The following is a 6,841-nucleotide window of genomic DNA, read 5'->3' on the forward strand; positions in this document are numbered from 1 at the left end:
TATGTGTTATATATGTAGTTATTAAATAGGCTTGTTATCGCTTTCTTTCATCTAATAAATAAAAGACCTCCAAAAACTAAAAAAAAAATAAAGAACTAAGAAATGAACCTTTTTGACAATTGGAAAAAAAATTATATACATATGTGACCTCATAGTTTATTGCCAACCGGGGAAAAGGCAGGGCTAGGTTTACACAGTTCAACATTATTGACTTTTATCCATCAATTTCAAAAGAGTTGTTGATCAAGGCACTTTCCTTTGCTAAGGGCTTCACAGATATTAGTGATAGTGATATTAGCATTATCATACATGCCAGGAAGATGGTGCTATTCAGCAAAGATTCGACAGGGGTCATGCAATCTGACCCCAAGGGTTCCTTTGATGTGACTATGGGAGCATATGACAGTGAACATGTCTGCGATATTATTGGACTGTACATCCTGGACATCTTAGGGAAGAGGTTTCCTTCGGTCCTCTTTGACACCCTAACCATCTCTAGAGGAGCCAATAGGCACATACTAAATAGACTTAGAAAGGACCTATTTAACACCCTATGCTGAATGGGACTCAAGATCACCATTGAGACTAATCTCACCACAGTAGATTTCTTGGACGTTACTTTAGATCTGGGCTCTGGTATATACAGGCCCTATCACAAGCCAAACAAGAAGCTGTCCTATATTAGCACAGCCTCCTGCTACCCCAGTATAGTTTTCAAGAACCTAGTGAAGGGTATAAGCAAGAGGATCTCGAATCTATTCTCTAGCCAAGGTATCTTTGACACCGCTGCCCATCAAGTGGGTTTAAGGACCAGATCTACATTCAGGCCCTAGCACCCAGAAAAGGAAGCACCACAGAAACATTATTTGGTTTGTTCCACCCTTCTCGCTCAACGTCAAGACTTGTATAAGAAGGATTTTCCTTAGATTAATAGACAAACACTTCACACGCACACAGAGATACAAGCAATTATTAAACAAGCACAACCTAAGAATCTCTTTTAGTTGTGCACCGAACATGAAAAGCATTTTAACAAACATCCACAAACAGGCAGGTTGCTCTGGCAAGGTATATAATAACTGTCCAGTAGAAGGCTGATGCAAGGCTGAAGAAGTCATCTAAGAACCTGTGGTGACACCTATACCTGCTGTCTGCATTACCAGCAATGTGTCATCCAACAGCAATATTAGCAGATTAACCAGGTCTCACATGAGTACAATTGCCACAGCCAGAGATGATGACCAGTCTGGGACCAGTGACACAGAGGAGGTAACCGACAACCCCAGTACTACCGCCACAGATGATGAACAAACCATTATCATCGACACCGATAGAGTGATCACCCCTGCACCATATGTTACCACCAGTACAATTGCCACACCTAGAGATGATGACCAATCCAGGACCAGTGACATAGAGGAGATATCTGGTGTTCCCAGTAACATCACCACAGATGATGACCAAGCAATTATCATTGACCCAGATGGGATGACCAGTCCTGCACCATGTTACCACCAGCCACACCCACACTATTGCTGGCAGCTACATTGCCAACCATATGACTAGAAATGTTAATCACAGCGATATCACCCCCAGATCATCGTGCCATATCGACAGTGTCAGCAACAGTGTTACCAACAGCATCCCCAGGCTTGGAGCCTACCAGAGATATACCAGGAGTGTGAATATAGCTGCATCCCAAGTTTGTAAATATATCAAATCGGCTAGTACATCTTTCAAATGTTACTTCCACAACCACCAGTCATCCTTCAGAGTCCCAGAAAGACAGTTTGTCGCGTCCCTGACCCGCTACATGTGGCATCTCAAAGATCAAGGGACCCTATGTGATATTAGTTGGAAAATAATAGATCATCCAGGCTCATATATTAATGTGCGTAGCTGTTACAAAGTCTGCGTCGTGGAGAGAACCAAAATTATTAAGGATTATACTAAACCTGACGTGTTTAATAGTCGTAAAGAAGGTTTCTCTAAATGTGTCCACTTCAAGCGCTACCTACTGGAAAATTGGATCTCGCTGTTTGTTGGTTAGGATTATTTTATCCTATGGTCCAGGGGGGATAACCCGTCATCATTAACGTTTTTGTATGTTAGGCCTTAAATCTTGATATTTGACCGTTTCCTCATGTCTGCATGGTAAAAAGTTTGAATTTTTTTGCCTTTGTATGGAGTCTGACAAACTGTCCACGAAGCTTTGGCTTTCGTTGATACAAAACTTTTGGTAACTCTATGACCAGAATTTAAATTTTTGGTATATATATATATATATGGGAGAATATACAAATAATAACAACAGACGAGGACAGGTGGTGTAAATAACAAAAGTATATATTAGTATGACGCTCGGGAATACGGAAAGTCTTTGACGTTTCGAGCTACGCTCTTCAACAGAAAGAATACGGAGACAAGGAGAAAAACACGGAGAAAAAAAATTGAATAGTGTTCAGTCAACGGTCAATCATAATCATATAAAATATATATATATATATATATATATATATATATACTACATTCATACATACTACATTCATACATACTACATACATACATATATATATATATATATATATACACACACACACATATATATACTACATTCATACATATATAAAAATCCATCATCATCATCATACCAACCCATCTTTTTAACATAAGACTATGTTCTCTGTTGCATAATTACATTATTTAACTTTCATGCTTACAGCTTTGGAAGTTTTTCTGCAACTTTGCGACAGATTCTGTGACAAGAAGTCATTAAGATATGAAAGTTCCTATGGACAATCAATCCAAAACTCATGCATCATACACTCAAGAACTATAATGATGAAAGGAAGGCTAAGTACCTCATGGATACATAGTTATACTCTCTTCAAACCCAGACATTGTTATTGCATCTTCACACATGATCTTCAATTCATTCCTTTACATTGAAAAATTTCCCAAAAGTTGCCTTTTAATGAACTGAAATTCAAATATTAAAAGGTAGTTCTAGCATGACGATTTTCAGCTTACCACATTTAGCAAACCTGCTTTTAACTATATGTTCTTCATACAGAAGGCACTCTTGGGAAATTTTGAAGTGTCATTATTTCAGTTGCATGATCAGTGAATCATTTTGGCACTAAAATTATATATCCTCATCAAGTGATTCTGTGGTCTGGTAACTTTCCATTTCCAATTCTTTTCTGAGGAGATATAAGAAAACCGTAATGTGTTCAGTGTTGACATCATACCTATAAAAGATCCGATTGACTCCATCAATCTTGCCTGTTTCAATTTAATTTTCGGGCAACTGAAATTTCGAAGTTCTGTCCCTTGCTTCTTTTACATGCCACATTAATGCCTATCATCATTGCGATTATAATTTCAATTAAGATTTATTTTCGGTTTACTACATTATGCCTGCATACTCGTTTTACACCTTGTTTCCTTAGCATTAGACCAGACTACCGATAACAAACAAGCTAGTTGCAGAAAAGAATAAAAAGATTCTTCTTGTTTGACTTTATAGAACATGTACATCTTTTAGAAAATTGTCACTTTATAAGATTTTACTGGCAAATTCATAAATTAACATAAATATTTATTTACATGAAAGAAAATTACCAGAGAACTTTCTTCTAATTCTTCCAAATCTCTCTGCTAAAACTGTACTGAAACCATTTGTGAGGAATTTTTTTTATTACAGCAACTGGTTGCACACCACAAAGTTCAACGGAACCTACTGAAACAAGCCAGCATGCTCACAGCATTACCACAGGCAATAGCAGGGCTAAGGCGTTAGGAAAGCCAAGTGCCCTCACGGGCATCAACTGACACCTCGGTGAGGCGAGCTGCCAACACTGACAACACTGTGCATGTGGTGGTAACTGTGTGTAATGTCATAGTGAGAGATCAGCAGCTATATATATATATATATATATATATATATATATATATATATATATATATATACATATATACAAAACATACAAGGATATCAAATATATTATATCCCTACACTTTTGGCTTGATTCACTCATTCCAAGGCCATATGCATCACATTCAATGTAAAAACAATTTGAATGTTTTCAAAAATGCTATTGCATCATCATTATCCTTTGTTTTAGATACTGGTAAATACCAGCAATTTGAATTTGCTATTTGATAGCTTGTAATGTCAAAAGGCCATGAGATGCGGGGTTAAAGTAGAAAATGTTTTACAGATGATTCTTGATATGTGGTAATTCTTTTTTCTATTTACTAGGTAACCTAAATAAAATATTTTAGCAAAACTGATTGTACTGAACTGTGCTACTGATACCTAGATCCTTTTAGAAGACACAAAATATAGGGCTCTTGTTCTTCAAATTGTTTTTCATCACATGTGATGCATATGGGTATGGAATGAGGGAATTGAGCCAAAAGTATAGGAGTATAATAGATTTGACATCCTTTATGTTTGTGCGTGCACACACACACACACACACATAAACTTTGACATTTTGTTTGTGTATTTTCATGAAATTATATATATAAGCAGTGTTAAGATTAATAGCTGTTGGTATGATTCAATACAGTAACATTTTTTGTGTTGTCTTGTTGGTCAAAAAAGTCATCAACAGAAGATATGACATCATCATTACTGCAATACTGGTTCCCAGCCAAGTGCTTTTTCATGTTGGGGAACAGATGATAATCAGATATTGCCAAATCAGGAGAATAGGAAGTTCAAAGTCACAGCTACATACACCAGCCACTGGAATCAAGAACTTGTGAGCTGGAGCAATGTTCTGATGAAATAAGACCTCTTTTGTCAGTTTTCATTTGTAGCCTTTCATAACTGCCTCAACAAGTTGGCATTGTACCCTCCATTGATGGTGAAGCCCTTTTGAAGATAGTCAGCAAACACAATGTCTTTTGCATCTCAAGAAACTGAGGTCATCCCCTTTCCTGCAGATGAAACGACCTTGGCCTTATTTGGAGCAGGTGGGGAGGTGTGTTTCCACTACAAGGATTGTCTCTTTGTCTCTGGTTCAAAATGATGGATCCAACACTCATCCTGGGTTAGGAAACTTCAAGGAAACCAGCTGGACCTGCTTCAAACAACGTCAACTTTTCCCATGATGTGCTCAGCCTGGTGCGCTTTTAACCAGGTGTCAGAAATGACCCACACTGAACAGAAATCATTATCATGCCATTTTCATTGTGTAGAATATTCTCAACTCTCTCACAGGGAATGCTAACAGCATTGGTTATTTGGTTTATAGTCAATCACCTGTCATTCATCACCATGAGGTGACTACGATCAATACTTGCCTCAGTGGTGGCAGTTGCAGGACATCCAGATCTTGGGCAATCTTCCTGACTCTCCCTTCTCCTCCAAAATTCAGCTGCCCACTGTTGATAAAGCCAGAGCATCATCCTCTAATGTAGCGTCTGTGTCAGCATGAATGACCTTGGTGACTAAACCCTTTTTCTGTAAGTACTTGATAACACCACAGTGCCAAATTTTGTCCATTTTCAAAAGAAATTGCTACTAGTTACTTTTGAAGTCTTTGTTAATATCAAATGTTTTATAATATGTATTATACTTGCAATTGCTATGCAATGAAATAGCTTTGTGTAAGGAGCTGATTTCATTTAACTCCATGATAACCACAGCAACAATTTCTCAACTTTCATGTCGCAAAATACAATAAATTCATTGGCTGGGTTTATGCTGACATCATTATCCAATATGCCAAAACTCCTGAAAATATAATAGTTTATTCAGTCTCTGCATATTCCAACAGGTGGCCTTATGACCCCTCCACTTCCAGCTTCATCTCTGAATTAGATCTGAAGTTGTCAAGAGTTTGTGGAGCCCCTATAGGCTGCCTTGTTGTGTGAAAGGATTTTTGTTGTTATCCTGAGGGGTAATTTGGCAAGTAGTATGAAATATCAGATGAAGAAAATAAAATAAAAAATACAAGACTAATATTTACAAGGAACTAAATCTCAATTCTCGAATGAGAATATTTAAAAAATTACATTTTTAAACAAAAGTGACAATTGCTTTATCTGATATTTAACTTTCATATTTTAAACATTAATGTAATAATTTCAAATTTTGGCACAAGGCCAGGTATTTGAGGAAAGGTAAAATAATTACAATGACCCAGTAATCAACTGATACTTATATTATTGACCCCGGAATCATAAAAGACAGAGTGGACCTCAGCAGAATTTGAACTCAGAGCGTAAACATTAATGTAATGGCAACTATAATCAGAGCTATGATAAAAACAAATCAATTTCTTAGTGAAATGATAATAGGAGCTATAACATTCATACTTTTCCCACAAGTAAGAGTATCAAGTGACAATGCTTATTGAAATCTAATGACAATGCAAGAATATTTTGGGGCAGAGTTTTGGATTAGGCTTCTCATACCCCATAGGAAATTTCTTGAGATGGAAAAGGATGTTTTTTTTTCCCACGTGTGGGGGTTGGGAGACGACTTTCAGAAAATTCACAAGATCTGATTTTTCCCTCATAACTTTCAGGAAAATGGATGTACATTTATGAAATTTTATTGAAATACCGTTCAAATGGCACAAATTACGATTTTAAAGAAATTTCTAGGGAAAATTTTTTCTGAAGAGGTGGGGAGAGAACTATCGGAAAATTCACACAATCCATTTTATTTCCTCTCATAACTTTCAGGAAAAAGGATATCTTTTGATGAAATTTCAAACAGCATAGATTACGATTATAAAGAAATTTGTGGGGAAAATGTTTTCCGAAGGGGTGGGGAGAGGACTGTAGGAAAGTTCACAGGATTTGTTTTTTTTTTAACAAC

The 6,841-nt window shown here is 36.8% G+C and overlaps 1 protein-coding gene across 2 annotated transcripts in view; it reads right to left on the reverse strand.

The window, feature by feature from the left end:
* Positions 1–6,841, reverse strand: part of LOC106878724 (folylpolyglutamate synthase, mitochondrial) — a 44,340-nt gene that overhangs the window by 34,344 nt on the left and 3,155 nt on the right. The window lies entirely within an intron of this gene.

This window comes from Octopus bimaculoides, chromosome 1 (assembly GCF_001194135.2).
Source record: "Octopus bimaculoides isolate UCB-OBI-ISO-001 chromosome 1, ASM119413v2, whole genome shotgun sequence".
Lineage (NCBI taxonomy): Eukaryota > Metazoa > Mollusca > Cephalopoda > Octopoda > Octopodidae > Octopus > Octopus bimaculoides.